The sequence below is a fragment of the Chiloscyllium plagiosum genome, chromosome 21 (genome assembly GCF_004010195.1).
Source record: "Chiloscyllium plagiosum isolate BGI_BamShark_2017 chromosome 21, ASM401019v2, whole genome shotgun sequence".
Lineage (NCBI taxonomy): Eukaryota > Metazoa > Chordata > Chondrichthyes > Orectolobiformes > Hemiscylliidae > Chiloscyllium > Chiloscyllium plagiosum.
Genome location: NC_057730.1, coordinates 24,088,372 through 24,108,130, shown reverse-complemented (window position 1 = coordinate 24,108,130; position 19,759 = coordinate 24,088,372). Strand labels below are relative to the sequence as shown.

Here is a 19,759-nt window from a genome sequence, read left to right as displayed (position 1 = left end):
ATAAAGGAGAAAGGCTTGAACCAAAAAGTGATATAAAGAAAATAATGTGCTTTAATTGTAATTAGACTCAATATACTAAAGCTAATTTTAATGAGTTAAATAGGAAACCTACTACAGTAGTAAAAATGCTAAAAATCCTCAGAAAAGGGTACATCAGGAAAAGAAATGGGGTTTAAAACTATAGCAGTAGTACAAGTGGAGCATGTTCCCTCAGAAACATGTTCCCTTATGAATGGAGCAATGACTCAGTATAGTCAGTCCTTCTCAATTTTTTTTTTAATTGGCATTTTGGAGTATGTTTTACTGGCTAGGCCAGAACCTGTTTCCAAATCCAAATTATCAGTTAAGAGTCAACTACATTGCTGTGGATCCAGAGTCACATGTAGGCCAGACCAGGTAAAGATTTTTATTGAATTCAAGTGTTACCTCTGCTGTGACAGGATTCACTAGAGGGAATCCTGAGGGGCAGGATTTACATGTATTTGGAAAGGCAAGGACTGATTCAGGATAGTCAACATGGCTTTGTGCATGGGAAATCATGTTTCACAAACTTGATTGAGTTTTTTGAAGAAGTAACAAATAGGACTGGCAGAGCAGTAGAAGTGACCTACGTGGACTTCAGTAAGGCATTCAACAAGGTTCCTCATGGAAGACTGGTTAGCAAGGTTATATCTCATAGAATACAGGGAGAACTAGCTGTTTGGATACAGAACTTGCTCAAAGATAGAAGACAAAGAGTGGTGGTGGAGAGTTGCTTTTCAGACTGGAAGCCTGTGACTAGTGGTGTGCCACAAGGATCGGTGCTGGGTCCACTGCTTTTCATCATGTAAATCAATGTTTTGGATGTGAACATAGGAGGTATAATTAGTAATTTTGCAGATGACAACAAAATTGGAGGTGTAGTAGACAGTGAAGAAGGCTACCTCAGATTACAACAGGATCTTGATAAGATGGACCAATGGACTGAAGAGTGGCAGGAGTTTAACTTAGATAAATGCAAGGTGCTGTATTTTGGAGAAGCAAACCAGGGCAGGACTTATACACTTAATGGTAAGGTTCTGGGGAGTGTTGCTGAGCAAAGAGACCTTGGAGTGCAGGTTCATAGTTCCTTGAAAGTAAAGTGGCAGATCGATAGGATAGTGAAGAAGGTGTTTGGTATGCTTTCCTTTATTGGTCAGAGCATTGAGTATAGGAGTTGGGAGGTCATGTTGCAGCTGTACAGGGCACTGGGTAGACCACTTTTGGAATATTGTGTGCAATTCCAATCAAAAGGATTTTGTGAAACTTGAAAGGGTTCAGAAAAGATTTACAAGAATGCTACCATGATTGGAGGGTTTGAGCTATAGGGAAAGGCTGAATAGGCTGGGGCTGTTTTCCCTGGAGCACTGGAGGCTGAGGAGTGACCATATAGAGATTTACAAAATCATGAGGGGATTGATTAGGATAAAGAGACAAAGGCTTTCTTCTGAGGTGGGGGAGTCTGGAACTAGAAGGCATAGGTTTAGGGTGAGAGGGAAAAGATATAGAAGACACCTAAGTGGCAACATTTTCACACAGAGGGTGGTGCGTGTATGGAATGAGCTGCCAGAGGAAGTGGTGGAGGCTGGTACAATTATAGCATTTAGAAGGCATCTAGATGGGTATATGAATAGGAAGGGTTAGAGAGATACGGGGCAAGTGCTGCCAAATAGAATTAGATTAGGTTGGGATATCTGGTCAACATGAATGAGTTGGACCAAAGGGTCTGTTTCATCTGTACATCTCTATGACTCTATGAATCCTCATCCACAGAATATTGACCTGAGCATCTGGATTACTAGACCAGTGAAACCGCCACTAAATAGCATTATACCACTGGAGGTTCTGAATGTGTTATATTAAAAGAAGGGATATTTTCTTATTCTTCTAATTGAGAAGGCAAAACATTAAAAATACTGAGTGACACTGGAGCAGGTCAGCCACTCACGCTGACTTATGATACAATTCTAAAGAAGGGTCACTGGACCAGACATGTTAACTCTTCTTTCCCTCCACAAGTGGTATCAGATCTACTGTGTTTTTCCAGCAAATTCTTGTTTTATTGTTAATGACTTGTTTTCCAGAAGAACTAAAGAAAAATAATAATATTAATTGGAAATATACAAAGAGGCAACAACATAATCCCATTATAGAGAGTTGGATTATAGTGTGACTTTTTCGTAAATGGAGAAATTGTAGTCAAAGCAATGCAACAAATCACTATAAATGGAATCAATCTTATCTTGGGAAATCAGCTGGCTGGTTCAAAAATATTGGCCTGACTGAGGTATCATAAAAACGCAATATAAGTAAAAAACAACTGAGATACTACAGGGGAACAGTTAGGATCATTTCTTAACTGCATTGTGATTAGATCTCATATTTAGAATTAGACAGGAAGGGGAAGATTCAATGGAAATTAAAAATGGTTTGTCAATCAGTTATTTAACACTATTTTCAAAAACATAAATAAAAAGGTTGAAGATAAAGAGATTAGGCTGAATTTTTTTAGCCAATTTTCTTTAATACAAATTCAATGGATGGGCCTTGAACTTAGAGTTATATTAAATAATATATTCATAAACTAACCAGAAACAAAACATACATGTTTTCATATAAAAGTCAAAATATTAATCAAGAAATGGGTACAAGCTCAAATACCAGCCAATGGTGAATCGTCAGTATCGATCAAGTGTTAGTTCAAACGTTTTTGAGTTTCTTCAGGAAATTTGAAAGACAGGTCATTTCGGCATGAGGAAAACGCATGTTAAATCCTAAAGTATTTTTATTGGCTGGGATTACATGAATATGCAATGAAATTTTGCCTGACATGACCATCATTTAAACCTGCACTTTTAATTCCAGTCCTAGCTCTGAATAACCGTTTATCACGATTCTAATAAATTGTGCTGGATCCCCACTTCAGACCAAGAGTTGAATCAGTATCTTTTAAGAATTATAGATGTTCCAATAAGATTTCCTGAGGCAGTAAATTTAAGGAAAATTATGACAAAAAAGGTAGCAGAAAAGATACAACTTTGTTTTTAGAAAATGAAATGTGTATTATCCAAAGAAACATGATCAGATCAAGGTTTATGCATCAAATTACAAATATTCAAAGTGTTATGATCCAGCTGATGATATTCAGATCCGACAAGAAAACTTGTCTTGATGGATATTTTTATTTTGTTTAGATAGTTTGGTGGTTAATAACTGAAATGTATTCACATAAGACTGCACACTTCCTTCAAGAATAGAGTAGAGATTTATTACACAGAAGGAAATTAAGCAAGCAAAACTAAATAAAGAAGATAAAATGATATTAAATCACACAACAAAACAAAGTTTCAACCTGCTTCCCAACATGATCTGTCACAGAGACTCAAGTAAAGAAATTACACCCCTGTCTCAATTCTTGAAGTTTCTATTTAACTGGCTTGTTACAGTTTCTTTACCATGGAGTGTGGAGACAATTTGATGAGTTTTTGAAAAGTATGCCAACAAAAATGTTTTACAAAACTATGTACTTAAATCTTCTCAGTTCTAATAACCAGTAGACTGCTAACCATATCTGCTGATTTAGAATTTTTACACACTAAAACCACCTACTCAGATAACCAACTCCCTGAATTGCCTTGAACTCCTTCTTGCTTGCTTCTGAATGGAGCTTGAGCGTTTTTTAAACTAATTTTTTTAGAAATTTGCTCAACTCTTGAATATATCAATGAACTGTGGATGATGGAAATCTGAAACAAAGATATAAATTGCGAAGAGTAACTCAACAGGTCTGACAGCATCTATGGAGAGAATACAGAATTAATGTTTTGAGTCCAGTGTTCTGAAAAATGGACACTGTTTTTACTCCAGAGATGCTGCCAGATCTGCTTAATTTCTTGCTCAATTCTAGATTCTTCTGTGCTCAACTCAAAATTAATGATCATAAATTTACCTACTATATACCCAATAGTACATACGACTTTCCATAAATGTAACAGGACCACTGCAGTCAACTGCTTTCTGATAAAAGCTGGCATCACAACACCGTGCTAGCAGGACTTTCTGACATTGTTTCTTTTAAAGAAAATCCTTCACAAAAATAAACATGACCCACCTATCTCTATTTTGAAATTGAAATGCCAAAAATAATATTAACATGGCTCAGTAGTTAGCACTGCTGCCTCACAGCGCCAGGGGCCCAGGTTCGATTCCAGCCTCGGGCAACTGTCTGTGTGGAGTTTGAATATTCTCCCCGTGCCTGCGTGGGTTTCCTCTGGGTGCTCTGGTTTCCTCCCATAATCCAAAGATGTGCAGGTTAGGTGAATTGGCCATGCTAAATTACTGTTCAGGGATATGTAGGTTAGGTGCATTAGTTAGGGGAAAATATAGGGTAGGGGAATGGGTCTTGGTAGGTTATTCATCGGAGGATCGATGTGGACTTGTTTGGCCCAAGGTCCTGTTTCCGCACTGTAGGGATTCTATATATAAATTAAAGCAACGTTTCATTAATGACCTAACAAAGTCATAGAAGGATCATGTAACTGTTAATGAATTGCTAATCTGGTTGTGTTCAGCCAAATTTGGAAAGAATGTTGACAACACTTGAACAAACTTCATCAGTTACAAAGAGTCAATTTAGTTATAAATCTGACTAAAAATGAATTTGCCAAAGTGCAAGCCACTTATTAATGCCACATTGTAGGACAAAGGCAAGTAGCATCTTGAGAAGTAAAATTGAGAGCCATCTTGGATTTTCCCATGCCAAGGATGAAAATGTGAAATTCTGTGATACATTGGCAGCAGTAGAGTTTTTCAGAAGCATGTTCTAAATGTCAGCATTGGCTTTTTTGACAAGTTTATGGAAGAAGGGGAAAATGCAAATGGAGAAAATAATACAATTGTGCCTTTGACAACTTAAAAGCTTTACTGATTACCACACCAGTTTTAGCAGCAACTAATTATGAGAAGCCATTTAAACCAGCTGTGGATGCCAGTAATATCAGTGCTGTGCAATGTTGTCACAGGTATACAAGATGGATACTGAATGACCAGTCAGTTATTTTTCCAATAAATTAAATATGTGTCAATAGAAACACTCAATAATGAGAAAAGAGACACTGAACCTGATCTTGGGCTGACAGATCATTAACATCTTTTTACATGGCAACTTTCAGAAATCTATTCAATACCAACCATAACACTTCAGTTTTCATTTGGAGAGAATCCATGACAAGAGGTTGACACTGGTTTGTTGGAGTTTAACGCCCAAAACATACAAATCAAAGATCATTCATATTACAGGAAAGGACAATATCATAGTGAACCCTTTGTCAAGAGCAAAAACAGAAGAAAATAAATGTTATCATTAATATGATCTGTTAGGAATGGTCAGTGCATTAGCCAGTGTGTAGATTACAGTGGTGCTGGAAAAGCACAGCATGTCAGGGAGCATCCGAGGAGCCGGAAAATCGACATTTTGGGCAAAAGCCCTTCATCAGGAATGGCCGGTATCTGTCTATCTCAGGGAGAGATAGTAACAGAGACAATCACATCTGGTGAATGAATAGAAAGTTTCCAAAAGGAAATTCTTGGCATCACCACAGTTAGGTAAGAAATGAAAGTGTTAACATTGGATTGATACTTCATTGAGTGTCCGTAATGGATATTGATGGGAAAAGGGGTGAATGTTTCCTTTTGCTGTTTATGTTAAGATATTATAAATTGTCATACATAATTTTTTGTGTGTAATAAATATTTGTTAAAAGAACATTGCAGCCTTGTGTAAATCTGTTCAATGATTGACCACCATGGTAAACAAACTGCAAAATAATATGTGATAAATCAAGGTTTCACTCTGATATAGATTACTGTACAGTGTGGAAACAGGCCCTTCGGCCCAACAAGTCCACACCGACCCGCCGAAACGCAACCCACCCATACCCCTACATTTACCCCTCACCTAACGCTACGGACAATTTAGCATGGCCAATTCACCTGACCTTCACATCTTTGGACTGTGGGAGGAAACCGGAGCACCCGGAGGAAACCCACGCAGACACGGGGAGAATGTGCAAACTCCACACAGTCAGTCGCCTGAAGTGGTAATTGAACCCGGGTCTGCTGGCGCTGTGAGGCAGCAGTGCTAACCACTGTGCCACCGTGCCGCCCACATGATTTGTCTGGTATTAGCATCGACTGGGATCATAAAAGTTATATGAATTATTATTCCAATGGTGGATTCATGTACCGACTTGGGATAATGTAAAGAGAGATCTATTCATTATCTAATCCATGCTTTACCTGCTTGTTTAGCAACTACAGGGTGTTTGACGGGACAGTGAAGAGGGAGTGTTACTCTACATGTGCCTTTATTTGCCAAGAAGGTTTGGTGGAACAGTGCAGAAGCAGTGTAAATCTGTATCTAACAAATATTGTATCTGCCATGGATGTTCAAAATAAAATGTGTTTCATTCTATGTTTTCACATATCTCAGAGCGATGAACACAACATTTCAACAAAAAAAACACAACAAGCTGAAGTATCTGTGTGGAATCTGAGGTGGCATGACTGGTAGGTGAAGGAAATGCTGGATAACGAGAGAAATTGAGGCTCTGGTCAAAATAAAGGAGACATAAATCAGGTAAAGACAGCATGGATAGAGCGAATCCCGAGAAAAGTATAAAGGCAGTTGAAGTATACATAAGAGGGAAATCAGGAGAGCAAAAAGAGGACCTTTGGCAAATAGAATTAAGGAGACTCCAAAGTGATTCTATAAATACATTAAGGACAAAAGAGTAACCAGGGAGACAATAGTGACCCTTCAAGGTCAATGTGGCCGTTTGTGTGTGGAACCACAGAAAATGGGTGAAATACTAAATGAAAATTTTGTGTCAGTATGTATTGTAGAGAAGGACATAGAAGCTAGGGAATTTGGGGAAATAAATTCGGGTCGTTCTGCTATAGAGCTCATTTTGTTAATGCAAATTCGCTATAACACAACTGACAAATTGAGGACACTGTTTCCATAGCATGAACTTCTAAATTATGTAATAGTTATAATGTAATTCTGGCCCTATTAGTTTAAATGGTGTTGCTATTACACAATTTTCTTATAATGTGGGGTTGCATGATAACAGAACTACCATGTTATAGCAGAACCAACTATAGTGATGTCTTGAAATGAGTTCATATAACAGAAGAGGTGCTGGAGGTCTTAAAACACAAGGTAAATAAATACCAGAGTCCTGATAAGGTATTTCTCAGAACTTTGTGAGAAGCTAGGAAAGAGATTGCTAGGCCCCTTGCTGATATATCTCTATCACCAATAGCCACAGGTGAGGTGCCAGAAGTCTGGAGGTTGGACATTGCAGTGCCATTATTTAAGAAAGGCTGTAAAGAAAAGCTAGGGAACTATAGACTGGTTAGCCTGACATCAGTGATGGGTAAATTATTGGAGGGAATTCTGAGGGACAGCATTTACATGCACTTAGAAAGGCAAGGGCTGATTAGGATAGTCAGCATGGATCATGTGCATGGGAAATTGTGTCTCACTAACTCAATTGAGTTTTTTGAAGAGGTGACCAAGAAGGTTGATAAAGGCAGAGCAGTTGACATTGTATATCTGGACAGTAGCAAAGCGTTCAATAAGGTTCCACATGGTAGATTGATTTGTAAGATTAGATCACATGGGATTCAGGGGAAGCTAGCCAATTGTATACAAAATTGTCTTGAAAGTAGGAGACAGAGGGTAGTGGTGGTGGGTTGCTTTTTGGACTGGCGGTCTGTGGCCACTGGTGAGCCAAATGATTGGATATGAATATATGAGATATGGTTAGTAAGTTTTGTCACAAAGTCAAAAGAGTATATCATCACTTGAAGAGAGAGGTGTCTTTTCTGAACTGAGAGATTGTGACAGCACATGTGCCTGTGACTAGCTGGCGGGTGTAGAGAGTATAAGAATTGGGGTTATATTTTGAGGTTAAGGAAACCGGCTTTGAATTTAACCAATTAATTTAAATTATGCTCAGGATACCAAAAACTAATCGAATTTGAATTTTATTGCATTAACAACATCTGACCAATGAGAGGGTACAAGTCTTGGGATTATAAACAGGAAGGGCATTTTGAAAATTAATCAGAGCTAACTGCCCTTTGACCATGAGAGCACTCATCATCTGAAAAGGGCTCTGAACACTCTCAAAGAAATCTCTCAAAAGGCCCCATCTATTAAAGGTACCAAAGAAATTTTTTACAAAGATACACGCAGTAAAAAAAAAGAGATGACCCAGGGAGGAGACAGCAGATTCAGAAGACTGGAAGGAAGATAGCATAAGAGACTGTGTGGAATTTGAGAAATTATGTTAATTTATTGTTTAATAATTGTATTATTGGAGCAGTATTTTAATAGAGTTGGGGGTCACATTGTGATTAGTTAAGAAAAAGGAAACTCGGGTTTGTTAATAGTTTTTGTTTGGTGTTCACTGTTAAAGTTAGAAAAATAAATTGTTACTTTTTCTTTAACAGTAGAAATCAGGGGTTTTCTTTCACTCACTAACACTTAGCAGATTACGAAGTGAGATTTTTTGGGGTGTTAGTTTTAATTGGCTGGCAAGTTTGACCTCCGCCTTGTAACAATTTGTAGATGACACCAAAACTGACGGTGTAGTGATCAGTAAAGAAGGTCATCTCAGAGTAAAATTAGACCTTCATTAGATGTGCCAATAGGCTGAGGAGTGGCAGATAGAATTTAATTTAGATAAATGTGAGGTGTTGCATTTTAGTAAGGCAAACCAGGATAGGAAAGGACTGGTTTGGTTGATGGTAGGGCCCTGGGGAGTGTTGCTGAACAAAGAGATCTAGGGATGCAGGTGCATAGTTCCTTGAAAGTAAAGTCAAATGTGGATAGGATGGTGAAGAAGGCATTTAGTATGCTTGCCTTCATTGGTCACTGCATTGATATAGAAGTTGGGAGGTCATGTTGCGGCTGAATAGGACATTAGTTAGGCCACTTTTGGAATACTGCATGCAGTTCTGGTCATCCTTCTACAGGGAAGACATTGTTAAATTTGGGAGGCTGCAGAAAAGACGTTGCTGGGGCTGGAGGGTTTGAGCTATAGGGAGAGGCTGAATATGCTGGGACCTTTTCCCTGGAGTGTCATAGACTGAGGCCTAACCTTATTGAGGTTTATAAAATCATAGGGGCATGGATTGGATGAATAGCCAAGGTCTTTTTCCTAGGGTGGGAAAGTCCAAACCTACAGGGCATAGGTTTAAGGTGAGAGCATAAACATTTAAACACGATCTAAGGGGTAATTTTACCATGCAGAAGGTGGTGTGTGTATGGAACAAGCTGCCAGTGGAAGTGGTGGAGGTGAGTACAATTTTGACATTTAAAAAGCATCAGGAATTCCTGATGAAGGGCTATTGCCCAAAACGTTAATTTTTCTGCTCCTCGGATGCTGCCTGACCTGCTGTGCATTTCCAGCACCACTCTGATATGAATAGGAAGGGTTTAAAGGGACATGGGCCAAGTGATGGCTAAATGGGATGCCCCGTCAGTGTGGATGAATTGGATGTTTTTTGTGCTGTATGACTCTATGACTCTATAAGTTTAAGTACATAGGATAGAACTCAAAATGAGCTAATTTCTTTGAGCTGGGTTTATCTCCAACTCTGTTTGTCACAAGAATATGGTTCCAGACATGTTTCATGGTTATCCCCATGTCATAGCAACACAACTAGACTTTCATTGGATTTGGCAGCTACCAAGTTGCCAGAGTGATGTTTGATTGCTTGACTCAGGGCCCAGCAAGATGCAATAGCTATGCTTTGGGTTATGTATACATATCATTGCGCAATGTCATAGCATATGCCTGTTATGGATCAGGCCAGACGCCTCAAACCATTTCAAGAAGGTAGCTCAGACCCTAACTTTGCTTGTTGTTTTAAGCAGGTGTAGAGTGGATATTCCAAGAGAGAATCAGCTGGTCAAACATCTTAGCTTTAAACAAAACAGAATTTATTTACAAGATTACAACAACAAAAAACAAGATACTGAATAACTTATCCTATCTGAAAACCCAACAAATCATCCCAACTTAATGATGTGTAACAATCCTCATAAACACCCCTTGGCACAAAAGGTAAAATCATACACAGGGTCATACGGGATAGAAGTCAGAGAGAGAGTACCAGCCTGGACCTGCTTCTGGGTCCAGCAGCTTTTCCACAACTTTGCTAAAAATAAAACCAGAGAAAAGCTGAGCTGGGAGAACCTACCACATCCTTTTCATTCTGTAAGTGTTTTTTTTAAACATGCAAGCTTCTATCTGAGGCAGTATCTGTTAGCTACAGTCAAATTGGCCATAAAACCCTTCAAACCTCCATTTTCAGAGTCTGTGTCATTTGCAACCTCTCTGAAAGAAAAGCCAATTACAGCAAGACCTTATTAAAGGTGCAGCTATGTCACATACCTGATATTAAGATCTTTCATTAACTTCTACTGAACAGGCACTTTCATTCTACAGAGAGTAAATTTTAAAACAGATTCAAAATTGATTGACACCACATCCACAAACATCTACTCAAAAAGAAAAGGGAGAAGCAGTGGGACTAGCTGAACTTCTCTTGTAAAGATGCAGCACAGAAATGATGGGCCGATGAGCCTTCTTTTCTGCTGTACTGTTATGTTACTGTAGGCTGGGTTTTACATCCAGAACGTGGATGCTCTGGATGGATGCAGAAGTGAGCTTACCTTCTACACTAGTGACCAACATTTGGGAGGAAGTCTTCAACTGGATGGCTAACTACTTCATCCCAATCACAAAGAAATACAGCAGTGGGAGAGAGGCAGTACAAGTTCGGAGCTCTGCTCCCTTCGCAGCTCTCCGAAAGCATGTACTTCCAAATAAACCTGTTGGTCTATAACCTGGTATTGTGTGTGATTTTTAATCTTCTCTAACGTCCATAATAAATGGCAAAGGGAGACCTAGAAAAGCTGAAGATAGAGAAAGGTAGTGCACAAGATTAGAAAAACCTTCTCCAGCTGGTCTTTTATAATTAAAAATACTGTATAAACACTTGAAAATAAAAGAGAGAAATTTGATAAGATTTTGTCAAGTCTTTAGAGTAATTTCTCGGTTTAGAGTGTGGAGCAGAGGCATCCATTTTATGTAGCACTGCTCTGACTGTGACATTAAGGTTTAGTTCCAGTGACATCAAGAATAGAAAATGCTTCCACATTCTATTTTCCCATTCCAGCATCACTGGAATTCAACTTTATAATGTCATGGAAAGAGAAAATATTGGAAATACACAGGAAATTAGTCATCATCTATAAATAGAAAAGTTAACATTTTGGGTATATTTCCTGGCTAGTTCTCAGTGATCTGCTCTTAGTTTTCAGCATTTTCTGTTTTTGTTTCATTTCCAGTATTTGCAGTTTATGCCTCACCCGGGGGAGTTTTAACAGAACATTAGCAGCAGCAGCAGCATTACACAAAATAAAACAGAGTAACGAAGGGTGACGAAATGACACTGGCAAATGCACAAATATAACATTTAGGATTATTGGGTAATTTAGTAGATTATATTTCTCCCTTTTATGTGGCAACAATGGTGGTTCAGTGATCTCACATCAAGATTGACATATATGATTAGGCTCTGTGGTTAGAATGTATTCGTCACTCCCATCAGGCTCAAACATGGTGGTGGTGTGGTTAACCTCAGGACTAACCGTGAATATTTCCTGCACGATTTTAATGACATGAAGTCAGCTACTGTTGAGTTGTTTATTTTCAGAGAAAGAGAATGTTTTACATAACCTCTGATCCTTGTTTTGATTCTCTTTCAGACTCACCTGTCCTTCCTGGCTGACTCTTACTATCTACCAAATTATTTGTAAAAAGTTCTGTTCTTTGGCTCTATCAATCTTTTGTGTGAATGGGAGCATTCATTTTCAATCCAAAATTAGGAAAAAGTCCTTGATCGAGTATATTTATGAGTTTTGCTTGTACAGTGCATGTTTCCTTTGAGCTGACTGAGATTATTCATCCCCTCTCTCTTTGCCTTGAGATGCCTTCTCCTTGAACAGAGTGGTGACACAATTTTGGTGCAGGAATGACTGATATGAGCGAAGAAGCAAATCAGGGTTCCTCAGATTCCACTTCCCTTTATTGACTCAACATAAACAATTGTGTTGGAGGAGAGAACCAGAGAATTATTGTATGGTGCAGGATGCCATTAAATTATTTTAGTTCCAAATTCTGACTGTACTATGCAATAGGCTATCACGGAGAAAATGTCCAGCTGATCACAGATCATTATTGGAGGTAATTATCTAGAAAACCTTAACCATTGACTTAAGTTATAAGTTGAGTGTTTCCTTTTGGTGTGGAAACGTGAAGTGCTGTTGTGTGTCTGCCATGGTTGAAATGTAATAGAAACCCTTAATGTTTAATGTCTCAACAACAAAATTATATCAGATACACCCTTTCTAAGGGTAATTCACAAGGAAGTCATTCACTGTCATGCTGTTACTCAGTCGAATTGAAAGTGTTAGCATTATAGTGTTATTACAGGCAGAAACACCAAAGACACAGATCATTCTCGTGCTCAGAAATGGGACATGAGCAGCTGGAACTAGTGACAATCAAAATATAAAACAAAAAGTATTTTGATTAAGTTTGTTGGTAAAAATTATTTGGAGGTGCCGGTGTTGGACTGGGGTGTACAAAAAGTTGAAAAATCACACAAAACCAAGTTTAACAGGTTTAATTGGAAGCACTGGTTAACTTGGTGTTGTGTGATTTTTAACATTGGTAAATAGGTAGTCATTCTGATTTTAATTGCTGTGACAATCAACTCTTTCAAAACATTTTGGGTTAGATTTTCCTCTGCTATATCTTCCTACTCAGAATGTATGACCACAGCATCCTGAGCCAATCTCCAGAATCCTACTCCAGCAGAGTAAGCAACCAGATGCATCTTGCCAGTTTGGATCCCTTATTTGGTAAATGTAACAGCCAAAAAGAGACTGACTATTTAACATCCTTAGTAACCAGACCTGGGTTAGAGAGGAGAGAAATTAAGCTATGTTACTGATTAACCGATGGCAACAGAAGTCAATTGGAAAGCTTCTGTTTGCACAAGTTCATATAAGTGTGCTGCCATCCATATTCAAAAAGGTCACCAGCATTTTGAAAATCTGTAGTTACTTAGGGTGAAATTCTGTCACCAGTAGGTTATTCCACATTTCATAACCAGCATTTTATGACCACTTCTGTTTTTTCTCTTTCTGCCTTTAGCCATGTGATTATGATTAAAATTCTAAGAGTCACCATTGTGCATGGAAAACACAGGCAACTTAGCAGTTGGTGATGTTTTTCATTCATGAAACCAGCCATCAGCTGACAATGTTGCATCGAACTTCAGTCTATGAAAAAGCTTGTTCATCAAACAGCTTTCCTGTCCAACCACAAAATGTCATTAACATAAAATTTGAGAGGATAAAGGTGCTACAAGTTTTGTCAAATTAAATTTCACTTGTAAACATTTCACATTACAATTGTTTATTTTTATTATCTGTTGAGACTAACTTATACAGAGTTTTAAATGTACTGGCACAGTTCATGATTGGCATGCATTAATTATGACAGGACAGGGAATTTCCCTTATAATTAAAGAAACAATGGTTTGTCTTTGCAATTACTCTTTATTGAACATTCATGTTAGTGTCCAGCATTGGACTTGACATTCTGTTGGACATGACAGAAATTGTAGGTTCAACTGGTCCTCCCTTCTATGCATTGCATAAGACATTGTGTGAGATCACTCTCAGGATGGCTAATTGAAATTCACTCAAGATTCTTTTAAGAGTCTTAGCAGCCAATGCTTAGATTAACACATATTTGGACAATACTTTAGGCTTTTCGTTTTCTTACGCAGACTGACTGCTCCCACCAGCACTACTGCCCCCACCCCACCCATCTCTCCGAGGATATCAGGTCTGTCCCTCATTCACTCCTCCATGCCCAAACTCTATTAAGACGCTTTCCCACTCGTCGACACATGCTCAAAACTCATTCCAAAATACATTCACTACTTAAAATGATTTATAGCTATCACACCTATTTAGAGCTAACTTAGATCAGGAGTATTTCCCTTCTATCTTCTTTATGTTGAATTCAAGATATACAATTTCACAAATGCTTAGCTGTGAGTTTGTGTGACTTAGATAACCATCCCACAGGAGAGGTAGCTGCCCAAGAAAGTTACTTTCCTTCAAATAGAATGCTAAATTTTAACAAGCGTTAGCTATGCTATAAACACCCCAGATATTTTAAGGATCTGGCATTTCTCTCTTCAGAAAATATACTTCCCCACTTAAGGAAGTGTATAAGATGTTAGGGGTTATTTCAGCTGTAGCAGAACATCTTAAATTAGATAATTTACTAATTTTATAAAGAGAAATTGAGAAGCTATACACTTTAAGTGAATGAGTATACTGCTGTGCCAAAATCTATCAAAATACCAAATCTAGTACAATCCAGTTTGATGCTATTTATAACTATTCAAGAATATCTAAGAAAATCAAGGAATAGCTAAGAACAACTAGGAATAAAATAACTAACAATATCTAAGAATTGAATAGCCATCAATAGTTAAAATATTACCTTAAAGCCCAGGGCAAGTAAGATATCTTCTTCCACTGGGAGAGAATTTATTTCGAGAAGTATTAACTGAGCTTCCCTGATACTTCAAAAATTTCAATCTTATTTTCTTATTTGTTACTTTATTTAGACCCCTCCTCCTTGGCAAATATGTGTGTTAACCCTCTTTTTTAGGTTCCTCTCACTTTCAAATTGGTGAAGATTCCTTTACAAAATTGTGAGCATATTTCTAGTGAATCTACTTGTGATGTTTTGTACTTATATCTGGATAATCTTTGATAATCCCTTTCCTTTCAGTCTTAAACTAATCCTTTGTTAATGTTTATGAGTAATGATGTTTATTTTTAAGAGTACTTTATCTTTATTTTTAAGAGTATTGTTCTCTAACGTTTCTAATGGTATTCATATGAGAAGGACTTTTGCCATTTTCATCAGTTAGATGATTCCAGTATTCCTCCCATTAATTAACATTTTGCTTTCAAATTCAAATGTGATGTACCCTTCCAGGCTGCATTTACAGTGATTAATTATTTAGAGTCATAGAGATGTACAGCATGGAAACAGACCCTTTGGTCCAACCTATCCACGCCGACCAGATATCCCAACCCAATCTAGTCCCACCTGCCAGCACCCGGCCCATATCCCTCCAAACTTTCCTATTCATATACCCATCCAAATGCCTCTTAAATGTTGCAATTGCACCAGCCTCAACCACATCCTCTGGCAGCTCATTCCATACACACACCACCCTCTGCGTGAAAAAGTTGCCCCTTAGGTCTCTTATATCTTTCCCCTCTCACCCTAAACCTATGCCCTCTAGTTCTGGACTCCCCCACCCCAGGGAAAAAACTTTGTCTATTTATCCTATCTATGCCCCTCATAAATTTGTAAACCTCTATAAGGTCACCCCTCAGCCTCTGACGCTCCAGGGAAAACAGCCCCAGCCTGTTCTGCCTCTCCCTGTAGCTCAGATCCTCCAACCATGGCAACATCCTTGTAAATCTTTTCAAATTTCACAACATCTTTCCGATAGGAAGGAGACCAGAATTGCACACAATATTCCAACAGTGGCCTAACCAATGTCCTGTACAGCCGCAACATGACCTCCCAACTCCTGTACTCAATACTCTGAACAATAAAAGAAAGTATACCAAACGCCTTCTTCACTATCCTATCCTTTGTTCTCTGTGCTGAGTACTAACTTATTAGTAAAATATGTGCATCATCTCCATGGCCCCTTCTAAGTATATCCTTCTGCAGGCTGCGATGGAGTCTTTCATGATTAGTTAACATGAATATTTATCTTCCAAAATTTTTCATATCGATGTGTATCTTACCTGATAAGTGATACGTTTTTCTCAAACCTATATTTATAACCAGATTTGGTTACATACTGGTTCATGACTGCTATTCTTGAGCCTGCATGCAAGTGTTAATTCTCCTTCTCCCCTCTTTTGTGCTGTCAGGTTAAACCAAAAAAAAGTAACCTTACTTTTTTCCTTATATCCAGAAGTGTTCTAACACAAAACTGAACTTTTTTTATCCCCATCACCAAACCATCAATTAACTACCACCAATAAACAACCATGTCTCCAATTGAATTATTTAAGTGCAAAGTCCATCAAGGGACTTTCAACCCATCAAAGGTGAGGCAGAGGTGCGGGAGGGGGAGGGGAACCATTGACCATACTGCTTAAAGCTAATACTTAGTGCATACCATCTTAAAACAATTGCAAACCAGGTGCCACACAGTTCTCAAGCACTGGCTCATTTGATTTTGAGTTTAAGACATAAGTAAAAATGCTTATGCTAAATAGTTTTCATTACATTCAATCATATAACAAGTAGAAACCTGCTGCCTGCCAAGAACAAAGAGATTTGGAGTGCAGGTTCATAGCCCCTTGAAAGTGGAGTCGCAGGTAGATAGGATAGTGAAGAAGGTGTTTAGTATGCTTTCCTTTATTGGTCAGAGTATTAAGTACAGGAGTTGGGAGGTCATGTTGAAGCTGTACAGAACATTGTTTAGGCCACTGTTGGCATATTGCATTCAATTCTGGTCTCCTTCCTACCAGAAAGATGTTGTGAAATTTGAAAGGGTTCAGAAAAGATTTACAAAGATGTTGCCAGGGTTGGAGGATTTGAGCTATAGAGAGAGGCTGAACAGGCTGGGGCTGTTTTCCCTGGAGCATCGGAGGCTGAGGGGTGACCTTTTAGAGGTTTACAAAATTATGAGGGGCATGAATTGGATAAATAGGCAAAGTCTTTTCCTTGGGGTGGGGGAGTCCAGAACTAGAGGGCATAGGTTTAGGGTGAAAGGGGAAAGATATAAAAGAGACCTAAGGGGCAACTTTTTCATGCAGAGGGTGGTGCATGTATGGAATGAGCTGCCAGAGGAAGTGGTGGAGTCTGGTACAATTGCAACATTTAAGAGGCATTTGGATGGGTATATGAATAGAAAGGGAGGGATGTGGGCCAGGTGCTGGCAGGTGGGACTAGATTGGGTTGGGATATCTGGTTGGACCGAAGGGTCTGTTTCCATGCTGTACATCTCTATGACTCTATGACTAAGTAGAAACCTAGTGTAATCTTAGTGTGCCTCAAGTAACTGCTAATTGTATCCTCTATCTCAGTCCACCACTGGAATTTGCATCCTGCCTAATGATGTCAGCCCACTCGCCTCCTTTCCCACCCTTCTCAACTCCATGAAATCTCTCTCCCCCTACAGAAGATATGAGGTCTGTGAAGCTGCTTTGTATTTTTGCAGTGCTGTCCAGATTTCAATGTTACATTTCTTGAATGCATTGACTTACCCTGGGCTGTAATTTCATGCATATTGGCAGTCCTGAGGTCACTGCTAAAGTGTGATCCAAGACTGTATTATTCGATGAATTTGATTCTAGTCGAACCTAATATCCAGACACCAGTGCTTTTCAGTGGGAGTCACTATATAATTCTTAGAAACAAGAACCATATACAATGGTCAAAGTGGCTCCTGATACATTACACTGACCTGTGATGGGTTCCTACATGTGATATGTTTGCATGTAAAGAAAATTTAATTTGCATAAAATTGTGTTAATAATGTTCTACAGTCAGCAGCATTAGAGAATTTTGTGGCATCTGGTCCACAGTTGTTATAAAGTACCACGTCTGTGCACGCACAACCGGTGCCCGCATGTGTATTCCCAAATAACTAATGACATCATTAGAAGGCATCCATCAATACCATGATTACTGCAAGCACTTGATGCCACCATGTGCACATTCCTTCAAAATCACAGTGACGTTGCAAGATATTAATTCATTGTGATTTTGTATTTTTCATGTTCACCATGAAAGCTGAGATGATGTTAAATTGTTTTGAGATATGAGAGTTTGAGCATTTATCTCTTTACCACCAAGTTATTGTACCTCAAATAAAAATAAGAATGTCCAGAGTTACTGAGAAGAGATTCTGGCTCTGGGGCTGATGTTTTCTGTTGTTGTGAATGTGAATCCTCTACTATATGAAGATACATTTTAATGCACAAATGGATACCCCCCCACTGTGGCTTGAACAGTGTTTGTTGTGCCACTATGCACTGATGAAAGCTGTCTCACACCAACAGTCAATCGCATCAAATAAGCAGTAAATAAAGAAATTTGCATTGCTTGTTCCTCATTTCAAGACTTATGCAGTGATCAAAGTGCACTGACTAGAACCTCCTCACGTTCCTCCAGAAGTTCAAAAGTGTAAATATCATCAGTGTTTTACTCTTTCACCTTGGGTGTTGCTATTGACACATTTCACTCTGGAACGGGGATTCTAGCCAACCCTGATACCAGTGAGGATGGTTTTGATAAAGGGATTCTCCTCACTTACACCTTCTCAGCTCTTCTGTGCTTGCTTGGCTTAAATCTAACAAAACACTCACAATCTTTAATGTAGGAAGCTACTGAAGATTTCACTGACTATAATGTCACAGGTAAAGCAGTTGGGCAAGAAGTTCATCTGTTGGTGTTGCTTTGTCAGCTAGCCTGATTCTTGCTCTTCCTTAGCTCAATACAGCCTAATACTAATTGCTAACACTAATTACTACCTTAAGAAACTGCCTACATGCTAATTTTACATTAGAACTTGCCCATTATCTACAAGGCACAAATCAGCAGTGTGATGGGATATACTCCTGTTGCCTGGTGGATGTTGCTGAATCGGCTGTGAGGAGTCAAGACGTGAATACTCACTACAGGATTTACAGTCTCTGACCTGCTCTTGCAGCCATTTAAATGGCTAGTCCAGTTCAGTCTTTGATAAACCTCCAGAATGTTGATAATAGGGGATTCAGTGAAAGCAACACAATTTAATATCAAGCAGTGATGGTTCGATTCTCACTTCTTGGAGATGGTCATTGCCTGGCACTTCTATGGCACAAATGTTATTTGTCACTTGTCAGCCCAATCAGAATACTGGCCTGGTCTTGTTGTAGAATTGTACTGAACGTTGTGCATTCATGAGCAAATATCACCACTTCTGATCTTATTTTGGAAGACAGGTCATCAGTGAAGCAGCTGAAGATTCTTGAGACTGGGACACCATCCTGAGGAGCTCCTGCAAAGATATTCTGGAAACTGGATAACTGACCTTCAACAAACACAAACATATTCCTTTGTGGTGGATATGACTGCAACTAGTGAGCAGTTTCTCCCTTGATTCCCATTGAATCTAGTTTTGCTAAGGCTTTTTGATGCCATACATGGTCAAATGCACCCTTGATGTAAAGAGTAGTCACTCTCACCTAATCTCTGAAACTCTGCACTTTTGCTCATCTTTGAAGCAATACTGTAATGAGGTCAAGAGCTTAATGACTCTGACAGGACTCAAACTGAGTGTCAGTGAGCAAGTTATTCCTAAGCAGGTGGCGCTTGATAGCACTGTTGATGACACCTTCCATCACTTTAATGATCAACACTGGCTTGATAGGATGGTAATCAACCATGTTGTATTTATCCTGCTTTCTGCATACAGGATATATCTTGGCAATTTGCCACAATGTTCTGTAGATGGCAGGGTTGTTATTGAACTAGAATAGCCTGGC

At 38.8% G+C, this 19,759-nt stretch overlaps 1 protein-coding gene and 1 long non-coding RNA gene across 2 annotated transcripts in view; both read right to left on the bottom strand.

The window, feature by feature from the left end:
* Positions 1–16,111, bottom strand: part of LOC122560665 — a 76,104-nt gene extending 59,993 nt beyond the window's left edge. The window contains exon 1 of the long non-coding RNA XR_006314780.1: positions 16,022–16,111. This is a non-coding gene — a long non-coding RNA (uncharacterized LOC122560665). The remainder of the gene's footprint in view (positions 1–16,021) is intronic.
* Positions 1–19,759, bottom strand: part of LOC122560664 (ankyrin repeat and fibronectin type-III domain-containing protein 1-like) — an 868,051-nt gene that overhangs the window by 529,127 nt on the left and 319,165 nt on the right. The gene's annotated exons all lie outside the window — the stretch shown is intronic.